Source organism: Phoca vitulina, unplaced genomic scaffold (assembly GCF_004348235.1).
Source record: "Phoca vitulina isolate PV1807 unplaced genomic scaffold, GSC_HSeal_1.0 scaffold86, whole genome shotgun sequence".
In the NCBI taxonomy this organism is placed as follows: Eukaryota; Metazoa; Chordata; class Mammalia; order Carnivora; family Phocidae; genus Phoca; species Phoca vitulina.
The window spans coordinates 1060726-1072736 of NW_022589789.1; the positions used below are offsets into that span (position 1 = coordinate 1060726).

Here is a 12011-nt window from a genome sequence, read left to right on the forward strand (position 1 = left end):
TCAGTAATACATTCAATCCATATTTAAGTTTCCCTGATTGTCCCAAGATGGTAGCTGTCTGTTCTCCTGGTCCAAGGTTCAATCAAGTTGGTTATTACATCTCTAAGTTTCTTCTATTCTGGTATAGTTTCTCACAGTGTGCGTTTTTGTATTTGTGTGTGTGTGTATCTGTATGTGGTTTGTATATGTCATTAACTTTGTTGGAAAGTCCAGGCTTGCCTTGTAGAATACCTCACATTATGGATTTGCCTGAAAATTTCCTCATGATTATACTCAGGTTAAACATTTTTGATAAAATGCTACATAGGTGATGTTATATATGTCTAATTACATCGCATCAGGAGGCAAATAGTGTAACTTTATTCCACTATTAGTATTGCTAAGCTTAATTACTTGGTTAATCAGGTGGCTATGACAATCTCATTATAAAGGTAATATTTCCCTTAAAAACTAGTAAGTATCTATTGAGAACTACTCCAAGACTTTGTCAATATTCCATTCCCTCAGCAATCTATTGCATAATAGTTTTAGTATTCATTAGTATCCTCTGTGTAAATCAATCATTATGTTAGGAGGTAGAAACCATGCTTCAAGTTTTGACACAGGTAATTTCTTGATCTTATCCAAAAATATCACCAAAGGTATATATTCAACAATTAGGATTCACATAACTTCCAATAGTCTCTAATTATTATGAGGTTTTGATTGTTCTGTCAGTCATCAACAATAATAACCAAGTTTATACTTTCACAACTACCATATGAATTTGTCTGGTGAACAGAGTTGGTATGATTGTCATAGGCAGGTCCCTCCCTTGCCTCAACACCAAACTTGGTTCTTAAGTTCACCCAAGAAAGAATTAAGGGCCAAACTCTCAAGTAAGCAAGAGTTTAATAGCAATTTAAAAAAAAAAAGTATACTCTCAAGATGGGAGAGCAGGTGGCCCAGAGGTGGCAACTGTGCCAGAGGTCAGGGTCGTTTTGTTTTTTATACTTGCATGGGTTATGGGTCATAGCTACAGTGGTCTCTGGCTGAGACCAATCATCTAAGGGACTCCTTCTATGGGTCAGGAGGGGAAGTTTTTGGCCCTATGTGGTCCTTGTTGAAACTGTCATGGCAGCCCTCCCCTGCAGGGATGGGGGGGGGGATGGTCAAAACCTCAATGTAAATGAATTATAATGAAGTTATAGGTTACTGTAGGGCAGCAGTTTTAGGGAGGAACACATGAATATCCCCCCAGGGTCTTTCTGGGCTGTTTGGAACTTGGTTTCTGCCCTTTTTAATAGTCACAAAGCATTTGTTCCCTACGTATATCTAGTTAACTGCCTACTCTATCAAGATGTTACAGAGATGGTACAATGTGAAAAAAGAAAAAGAATTCATCTCAGAATGAATGAAAGAGGGCCATTCTGATTTTCACCGAGTAGTACTACATGGTTTTTGTAAATACTTTTAGAAATGTCACAAAAGAAGAGATGAATTAGCAAATTAATAAATTAGATGAATGAGTGAATGAGTGTATGAGTGATGGAATGTGTTCTTAAATAAGTGCATGTGTGATATCAAAAGTCAAATATGTTGTTATGGAAATTCAATCATAAGAATGATTTGAAGATTTAAGTACATGTTATAGTGAAAGCTGCTCACAAAGACAATACCCAGACAGGGATTAGCATGCAAGAAGTTTATTAGGAAAAGCTTTTAGGATTAATAGCTGTGGGGGAAGGGAAGGATGCCACAGGAGATTAGCAGAACTGGGTAGCATTGCAGTCACAAACAAAGGCTTAGATAGAGGCCCCTGGGAGTGGGCATGACCTTAAGAAAGGTGGTCCTTCTTCTGTCAAAGGCAATTCCTAGAGAGATCTGATAGCTAAGGGAATGAGTGTTTTAGTTCTGAAGGAGGTCTGGGTGGCACATCACTACACCACTACAATATATTTGGATACTAACAGGTATAAGCATTTATGGGGTAGGTAGATTTGAGTTGCATATAAATATATGTAATAGGGATTTATATGTAATAGATTGCTTGAAGAAGATGATTTAACTTTGTAATTTTAAATACATTATTTCAAAAAATATAACATGTTAAATCATACTATATAAAATTAAACTCTTAAGTTTTTATCCATAGTTTTGATACACATTATACATGATAATGTCATTTCTATTATGGGTAAATTAACATACCACACTGTTTAATATTATGGTGCATATACAGCAGAAAAAACTTTATACTTGTTTATTAGTTAATTTCTTTCAAGTTTGAACTCCTGATATCCTGGTTTGTCTGTTTATTTGTTTGAAGGATTTGTTAAATGAGATATTTCATTCAGGGTAAATTAATAATAGTTACTATGAAGCCTTATACTACATTAGAAATTTTGTATAATTTTGGTGAGTATTCACTGATGTTCATCTACCTTGAGAAAACAAAAGTACAATTAAATTAAGCTCTAGATGTAGACAGTTTTCAGTTTTGTTGGGTTATCCTGAACACATTCATTTATTTAATAAATCTTTTCCTTAAATATACTATGGGCAGAGGTAGTAAATATATAATAAAGAACTAAGTTTAGAGAGATTGAGTTTGACAAATAAAGCAACAATTTAAAAAAGGTAGATTACTACCATGGCAATGGGTCTGTAGAAACACAGAAAGAAAGCATCAAAATCAATCAACCTGGCTGAATGAAAACTTCCCAAGGCGTTAACATCTTAATTGAATCTGAAAAGAGAGTAGGAGCCAGCTAGGCAAAGAGGGGATGTAGAGGTGCCTGGGTGGCACTGTTGGTTGAGTGCCTGACCCTTGGTTTCAGTGGGGAGTCATGATCTCAAGCCTCACGTCAGGGTCCACACTCAGCACAGAGTCTTCTTGAGACTCTTTCTCCCTCTCCCTCTGCCCCTCCCCCTCTGTACTCTCTTTTTCTCTCAAATAAATAAATCTTGAAAGAGAGAGAGAGAGGAAAGAAAGAGAAAGAAAGAAAGAAGAAAGAAAGAAAGAAAGAGAAAGAAAGAAAGAGAAAGAAAGAAAGAAAGAAAGAAAGAAAGAAAGAAAGAAAGAAAAAGAAAGAAGAGAAAGAAAGAGAAAGAAAGAAGAAAGAAAGAAAAGAGAAAAAGAAGAAAGAAAAAGAAAGAAGAGAAAGAGAAAGAAAGAAGAAAGAAAGAAAGAAGAAAGAGAAAGAAAGAAAGAAAAGAAAGAAAAAGAAGAAAGAAAGAAAAAGAAAGAAAGAAAGAAGAGAAAGAAAGAAGAGAAAGAAAGAAAGAAAGAAAGAAAGAAAGAAAGAAAGAAAGAAAGAAAGAAAGAAAGAAAGAAAGAAAGAAAGAAAGAAAAAGAAAGAAAGGTGGATGGAGGCAGAGGGAAGACCTTATGGAGATAATAGGATTTATTATGCATCAGACACCCACCCAAGTACTTTATATGTATTATATTACAATCATCAAAGCAACTCTATTGATCATATCCTATGATTGCTCTTCCTTTATAGATGAGGTTTCTGAGATTTAAATAAGGAAGGAAGAAGTCCAAACACCCACACAAGTAAGTACCAGAGCTCAGGTTTGCACCTATAGGGAAGTAGAGAGGTATGAAACAACATTGTATTAAGAGAGAATGTGAGGGGAACCTGGGTGTCACAGTCGGTTAAGTGTCTGACTCTTGGTTTTGGCTCATAATGTGAACTCATGGTGGTGAGATTGAGGCCTGCATCCAGCTCCATGCTTAGCTCAAAGTCTGCCTTAGATTTTTTTCTCTCTCTCCCTCTGCCCCTCCCACTTATGCTCTCTCTCTCTCTGAAATAAATAAATCTTTAAAAAGGAGAGAGAAGAATGTGAGTTCAGGAAAAGAAATTTAAGAGGTAGTCTGAAGCCAAATCATGGAGTCTCTATGTTGAGTTAATGAGTTTGAACTTCATCAGGATAGATGAGTGATAAAATTATATTTGCATGCTAGAAAGATTACTTTGATAGAACTATGAAGAATACATTGAGGTAGTCAGGAAGGGACTGAAGAATTGTAAGCTGTAAGCAATGAGTGCTGGAAATAAAGCAGTGACAGAATTAAGGAAAGAGGAGGCAGATTTTTTAAATTAATGAAGTTTTGAAAATAACAGCACTTGGTTTCCAGTTAGCAAAAGAGTGCAAGTTAAAGAACACAATCTACTAGACTCCAGATTTCTGGCTTGGGAAATTTGATGGATTAATGGATTCACTAGGTAATCTAAACACCAAAAGTGTTTGCAAGGAAAATGACTCTTAAATTTTTAAAATATCATATCTTAAAATGACAGTATTTTTCCTAGAATATCAATGTTACTATTTCTTAAGATCTTTTGACATGATTTCAATTTGAGCCCAAGGTTTCTGCTTCCATTGCTCCATTTCTTTCCATGTTTCAATATGCTGTAGACCTTACTTTCTTGTTTTCTTCCAATTTTCCCCCTTTTCTATGATACTTCAGGAATTGGGAGAAACTTTTTGACAAATCATATCTCCTTGGGTATTAGTTATCTATTACAGTGAGACAAATTATGCTGCAACCCAAAGCTTACATAACAATGGACATTTATTATGTTATATAGCTTCTGTGAGTTATGAATTTGGGAGCAGCTTAGCTAAGTGGCCTGGCTTGGCATTTCTCATAAGGTTGCTTTCAAAATGTTTGCCAGAGCTGCAGTCATCAGAGGACTAATCAGGGCTGGAGGGTCTACTTCCAAGATGGCTCATTCACATGGCTATTGGCAGGAGGTCTCAGTTCCTTGCCACGTGAATCTCTCCACAGGGCTTCTTGACATGTTGTCCTTGTTACATGGGCAGTTGGCTTCCCCCAGAGCAAGAGAATGAACATGGAGGAAGCTATAATGCCTTTTATAACCCAATCTTGGAAGTCACATACAATTAATTCTACCACACTCTACTCTTTAGAAGCGAATCACTACATCCAGTCCACAATCAAGGGGAAGGGAGATAATGTACTTTCGTTAATAATAATGTATCAATATTGGCTCAGAGATAATAGCAAATGGCCCAACACCAGTGCAAGATGTTAAATATGGGGGAACTTGGACAAAGGGGAGAGGTGATGGGGAAAGTCACTGTACTTTTTGCTCAATTTCTTGTAAACCTAATACTATCTTAAAGTAAAGTCTAATAATTTTTAAAAAGAAAATTAGAGACATTGGATGAAATGGACAATTCAGTTTTGTATAGCAAGTGAACAAATATCAAATATAGGGGAAGGAAAGAAGGAAAAAAGAAAAGGAGGGGATGGATTATGGTTACCTTTTTAAAATTGTAAAAATATGTTTCTCTTGACTAATTGGTGCACCATCAACACTAAACTGTGATAATTATATATCTATTTATATATTTGACCAAAATTTAATTTTATAAGACACTCTGAGGTCTAAAGGAGATTCTAAGTACACCAGAGGATATTTTCATGATTCACTGCCTTGAGTAGCTTTCTATCTCCCAACACTTCATAATAAAAGAGAATCATACAACTTGGTAGTTAACAAGGCTCTGGATTCAGGCTAAACGAATTTAAACCTGGTTCATCACTTAATTAACTGTGCGGTGTCAGGTAATTAGTCCTAGGCACATAATAAGCTTTTAGTGATAACTAGTACAAGAGTTTTGCCTTTAAATCCTCAATATTAACTAGATTTAATAAAAGGATCTAGTTTAAATTTCTTAGCTATATCTTTCCTAGGATATTTCTAACAGAATTCTTTTCATCAATATTGTTCCCATTTAGAAAACCCCTCTATACTTCACATTGAAACCTTCCATTTCATATTTCTCAGGTTCTCTATAAAAGTAGTTTAGTTTTTAATCTCTATTATCTTACTTCCTTACAAAACAGAAATTTTTTCCTTAGTTTGGCCAATACAGGGACAAGTTCAGTGCAGCAGGATCCGCATAAGCAAAGCCATTGAACCCAAACCCATAAACGTTGCACCATGAAGCTACCTAAATGGTAACCTCAGCAAAACCATCCCCCAGAGAGGCTGTGGAAAATTAAATTAAGATAGTATTTTGGGGAATACTAATTTCAGAACACTGATACCTGCAATCACATACATTACATGCAAAGCTTCCCTTCTCTGATGAAGTACTGAGCTCACCCCCCTGAGAAGCTTGGCTATGAGAAGCAACACACATTCCCAACATGAGGTCTTTCTATTTCAATTTTCCAGTTGTAGCCACCTTGAATCCACAAATTTCAGTGATGGTTATTAATAGATAAATGACATTAGTTGTATGCTTTCTGTTTTCCACTGTCACAGACACATGATTTCCCCCTTTTCCATGACCAACCTTTCTTTCATTAACTTATCTAATGTATCTTTGAGAAAGCTTAAATGATTGAGCCAAAAAGGGAGGAAATACGTTTCTGTCTGGTGACACTTAAGATTCTAGGTCTAAAGACAAGGATTTATTTTATTATTTTATTTTATTTTATTTTATTTTATTTTATATACAAGGTACTGAAAACCCAGGAGCTATTAATTGATAATGTCTCTGTCCCACATAAACCTAATTTACTTCTATTAACTAGTTTCACTAATAACATAAATCACAGACCGTTTATTCCTTCATCTGAAATATGATTGATTAGATTTCCATCTCTGCATGACATTTTTAATACCAGATATGCATCTTACTTTTCTGGAGCACTCAAAATAGCTTAATAATTCTCTGCAAACTGCGTTGCCAAAGCTACACTGGAATTTTGATGTTTCCATTAATAAAAGATACACGCCTGCAGGAGGTACAGATTTATGATCTCAGGATCCAGAGTTTAGGGGCAAAGGGAAAATGGCTTGCATCTGTACAATGATTAAATGTATGTTCAGAAAGAGGAACTCGAAAGTGTCTATACAGATCTAACAAGACCTATTTGGACCTGGGGCTTGCCCCTGCAGGGTGTTTTTTGATAGCTTTATCTATGTCAGACACTGAGGCTCTATCCATTCTCACTTGTCAATATGCCATGGTAGCTTCAGAGCTGGAAACAGGGAGATGGTGAGCTACATGAAGAGAAACCTGAATGTCAGGGAGCCATTACACCAAATCCATACATAGCCTAACCAGAATGCAATGTCAGGGAAAACAAAAAACCAAACCAAAACAAAAAGCACACACATAAATCAAATGTCAGGAAAAAGAAGACAAATCAAATGTCAGAAAAAAAATTTTAAATGATACCAATCAAGCCTAAAAATAGACTCTATACTAGTAAGGAACCGAAACTTCTTAAAGAAAAATAGAAATAAACATGCTTAATAATCAAATATGAGTCCTGTGCATTTGCCTCCTGGGTAGGGTAGGAGACAGAACACCATGAAAACATAGACCTGAATATGAATAGAATCTGGAGATACTGTATCTCCATGAAGGTTTATTGTGCTTTTGAGAGTCATTGAACAAAAACCTGTCAATTCATACAATTTAGTCTTTGTTTTAATCAATACAATTTTTATTGTGCCTTTTCTGTACATAAGGCACTATACTAGATATAAAAGAAAAACAATCAGTTGAGTACTGAGCTTCTTTTTTTGTGAATTAAAGTGGCTTTACCTTTGTTCTTATAAAAACAAATACTAATTATAAATATCTAGAAAAAATATGCCCCAAAACCATATTTAATATCTAGAAATAACCACTATCGACATTGTGGGATATATTATTCTAGCCTATCAAATTATATATATATACACACATACATATATATATATGTGTGTATATATATGAAAACATTATATATGTGTCTCTACATAAACATATATAGTATATGTAATATACTTATAATTTATATGTAATATTTATACACAACACACACATCGACGCATGCACACACACAAACATAGAACATGAGTTTGCTAGGGCTACCCTAACAAAATATCATAACTGGGTGACTTAAACAATGGAAATTTATTTTCTCTAAGTTCTGGAGACTTGAAGTCCAAGAGTAAGGTGTAGGCCGGTCTGTGTTTTTTTGAGGTCCCTCCTTTGGCTTGCAAATGCCTGCCTTCTCATTGTGTCCTCACGTGTCCTCTTCTGTGTATGTCTGCACCCTTGTGTTGCTTTGTCTGTTCAAATTCCCTCTTCTTATAAGAATATCAGTCAGATTGGATCACCCTAATAGCCTCATTTTAATGTAATAATCTCTTTTAAGGTTCTATCCCCAAATACATTCACATTCTGAGGTTCTGCAGGTTAGAACTTCAAAATATGAATTTTGAGGGGATAGAGTTCAGCCTATAACATACATACATATATATATATATATATATACCTACAGAGAGAGAGGGAGATTTCTATTTTCATATAAAAATGAGACCACATTAGGCACCCTAATTTGTAATGTGCTTGTTCCTCTCTTTACATTGATATATTTTTATCATATTCAATTAGTATGACTATGTAATAGATCATTGTATAACTTTAAGGTAATTTATTTACTAAGTTGCTATTATTCAACACTTAGATTATTTATGATTACTTAATATATATATAAATTATCTATCTAAACTCTATAATAAACCTACTATCATTTGGAATTTTGAGGGTATTATTCCTTAGAAGAAATGACTAAAAATGGAATTGCTGGATTAAAGGGTATGCACATGATACTTTTTTTAAATAGCTCTTTAGAAAGTTTTTATTAACTGACAAAAGAAGTTTGGTTACTTTCCAACACCCTGATTATACTATTAGTATTTATTTTAGTCTTTGAAAATATGATAGATGGAAAATACTATTTTGGTTTTGTTTTATTTGCATTTCTTTGCTTGCTATTGAATCCAAACATCTTTTTATCATTTATTGTCCATTTTAATTTATTAATTTTAATTCCATGCTATGTCTTTTGCTCGATATTCCATTAAGATGTTCTTTTTTTACTTATCAACTTGAAAAAAATGTTTACATATCAGAATTGGTCATTTGCGTATAGACACCAGAATTTCTTTTCAGATTTGTGGTTTGCTTTCTAGTACCATTTATAGTGGTTTTCTGCCATTCTGAAATTTTTGTTTTATCTCCTTCTGTTTTTATTTAAGGCTTTTGTTGTTATGGTTTTTGCCAATTTATGAACATTTCCCTTTGGTTTTACAGTTGGCCATGATCCCACAGGATAATTGTTCATATATTCACCAATTTGCATCAAGTATTTTATGGATTTTTTGGCAGTTTTTAATTTAGTTACAGTTGAAGTACGCCAAAACAATGAAATATTGCCCATAAAATATGGTTAGCTTGTTTTGTAATACCATTAAATAAATAGTTCACTTTTACTTAATGGTTTGATGGGCTATAATATTATGGCTTAAAATATAGTATTTTAATACCATAATACTTATGGCTTGATGGGTCATATACTATATTTTTATCTATACTTGTTTTAATTTAAGATTATGGTCTGGTTCTAGTCTAATATAATTTTTTAAGATTTATTTATTTATTTTAGAGAGAGAGAGAAAGAGAGAGAGAGCATACACATGAGGAGGGTTGGGACAGAGGGGGAGAATCTTCAAGCAGACTCCTCATTAAGTGCAGAGCCCAATGTGGGGCTTGATCTCAAGACCTGGGAAATCATGACCTAAGCTCAAACCAAGAGCCAAACATTCAACTGACTCAAACACCCAGGTGCTCATAGTCTAATCTACTTCTAGAAAAATGCTATTTATTTGTTATACCTTCATAATATGTTTTAATATGTGATAGGACAAATTATTATGTTTTTTCAAAAATTTCCTAACCATATTCTTTCATATTTATTCTTCAAGATTAAGTATGATTTTATCAAAAATTGAACTATACCAGGAGTTTTGTATTAGAATTACATCTATAGATTAATTTTTAAAGATTTATACGTTTAAATTATTTATTCATACCATACAGGAAAATAGCATGTCACTTCTTTTATTCAGCTCTTAATCTATGACATTCAATGTAGTTTCATAATTACATATGTCTTATATGTCTTTTATTAAGTTTATTCTTAAATAATTTAAAGATTATTTGCTATTGCAAATATAATGTTTATTTTTCTATTGTATTTTCTAACTGGTATACAGGAAAGCTATTATGTTTTGGTATATTTACTAAATAAGTGGCCACCTATTTAAATTTTTATTAGTTCAAATGATTTTGCAATTTATTATCTTATGTTTTCTATAATCCAAAAAAAAAAAAAAAGTAACTAATGGCAGGTTCATTCCAATGTGAATGGATTCTTATTTCTTTTTATTCTCTTTTTATACTTGTTAGGACTTTCAAAACATTGTTCATTGTAGAAGTGAAAGCAGGCATTGGTATTTTGTTCTTGTTATTAACAGAACATCCTGGAGTGTACCCTCCATTCAGCATCTTGCTCTTGGTTCAGATAAAACATCTTATTACATAACTATATCTAGTTACCATGGATTTGGTCTTTTAAAAAATTTCATAAGAATGGATGCTGAATGGATGTCATGGTGGATTTGCTGAAGAAGACCACTGGCCTTGTGGGATTGGCTATATGTGAAAGTCCACACGAGAGGCTAAGAATATTGTACACAAAGATTCTTGATATTCTTGAGCAAATTCCTAAAAATGCAGTATATAGAAAGTATACAGAACAGATTAGAAATGAGAAGCTAAGTATAGTTAAAGCAGAACCAGATATTAAGAAATTAGAAGACCAAGTTCAGGGTGGCTACCTAGAAGAGGTGCTTCTTCAGGCTGAAATGAACTAGGTCTGGCAAGAAAAATGATACCGTGGAAACCGTGGAAGCCTTTAGCAGAAGAACCTCCTGCCAACCAATGGAAATGGCCAATATAATTATCATTAAATGTCTAGTGTGTTGATGGGAAACTAATGTATTTAAATGGTTGCTGAATTATAACTAACGTTTGTTTTTTAATTAGTTACACAGCCATGTATTTTTCTCACTAATATGAGGAATCACATTACTATATTTGCCAGTGTTTAACAAGCCTCACATTCTTGGGCTAAGTAAAATCTATTATGTATAATCTTCTTTTCTTTTTTCTCCTGTTATTTTTAATTAATGTAATATTTGATACATGTAAAAGAACTTAAGCAATATATGTGTAAATTGAACATGCTAATGATTTTTTTAGAAATGTTTTATCTATATTCATCTGTATTCATATGGGAATATATAGTGTTCTTTTCTATGCTATCTTAGTGATGTTTAGAAGTATCAAGCCTCAGGAAATTGAAAAGCTTTCAATATTATCCTAATATCATAGAATTTATCTGTTCCTTGAATGCTTGACAGAGCTCATTTTTAAAACCAAAGGTTTGGGAATAAATTCTTTTGTGACTTGTCTCATTCTTTATATTTTTTATTCTACTGAGGAGTGCTTTACTTTGTTATTTGTTTTGTTTGGAGGTTTCCTTTTTAACTCCTATTGCTTCACTTTTAGTGATTTATATTTCATACATACCACACACACACATACACACACACACACACACACAAATACATTAGCCCAAAATTTAAATTAATGTTTGCTTTTTATTAATGTTGCCTATGTAGTCTAATTCCTAATGTCAGAACATGAATTTTCATTTGGCTTTCTTGTTAGATTTTCTAGCTCTGGAGTTCAGCTATCAATTCTATTAAAGTCCCCTTTTTAACTTACTAATTTTTCTGTATTTATTGTTTTAATCCTTTTTAAGTTAACAAATTATTCTCTCTTGGTTCTGGAGTTCATTCTTAATAGTGAGACCCTTTATTCAAGCAAATTGTTACCAAAAACTTCAATTCAAGAGAAAAAAAAGGCAGGGATGTGCTGGTATAAACAAAATGGAGACCTAGAATCACACAGACAATAGAGACTGATAACAAAGTAACGATTATAGTATACTGTTTTCATTGCTATGAATTTTTAAATGGCATGAATTGTTGATTTTTGTTCTCTCATTAAACGAATAAATATGCATCTAAAGAGTGTTTAAAAAATTATTTTCCAAAGGAAAATCTTCAGTTGTG

At 33.3% G+C, this 12011-nt stretch overlaps 1 pseudogene; it reads left to right on the forward strand.

Moving 5' to 3' along the window:
* The first annotated feature begins 10481 nt into the window (after positions 1 to 10481).
* On the forward strand, positions 10482 to 10831 carry LOC116626370 (annotated as a pseudogene).
* The last annotated feature ends 1180 nt before the right edge of the window (positions 10832 to 12011 follow it).